Genomic DNA, 567 nt, shown 5'->3' with positions numbered 1-567 from the left:
TTTTTTTTTTATGGAAAGAGTAGAATATGTATTTGTTTATTTCTCTTTATTACTAGTTTTCAAAGCACTGAGTTAGTGTAGCATTCTCCAAAGGTTGCTGATTGGGGCAAATAGATGCAACTCTGGTAGTTCAGTGGTAAAGGGCCGAGTTGTCAACCTGAAGACACGCTATTTGAATCAACTAGCTGCTCGATGGGAGAAAGATGAGCAGTCTCCTCCCAAGCAATTAGCCGTGACTGAAAACCTGCTAGAAGGTCAGTTATGAATCATTTCTCACTCAAAGGTACACGACAGCAAAAACAACAACATATATATATGTGAGGAACTCATGGTTTTTGTTCTTTGAATCCATGCAGCAATTAAGAGGGGGGAAAACTTGCCTATTTCCTCCTGTGAAGATCACAATATCATAAACCCCTATGGGCAGTTCTACTCTGTTACTAGGGGCTGTCATGAATAAAGATCGAATTTATAGTGTGTTAACAACAATATATATGATTTAATATGCTTGTCTCACTCACTTACTGTAAATATGTTGTTGTTGTTGTTGTTGTTGTTGTTGTTGTT

The sequence above is a fragment of the Elephantulus edwardii genome, unplaced genomic scaffold, assembly GCF_000299155.1.
Source record: "Elephantulus edwardii isolate Elephantulus edwardi_28Jun2011 unplaced genomic scaffold, EleEdw1.0 scaffold00008, whole genome shotgun sequence".
Classification (NCBI taxonomy): Eukaryota; Metazoa; Chordata; class Mammalia; order Macroscelidea; family Macroscelididae; genus Elephantulus; species Elephantulus edwardii.
Note: the sequence above shows the minus strand (reverse complement) of the source record.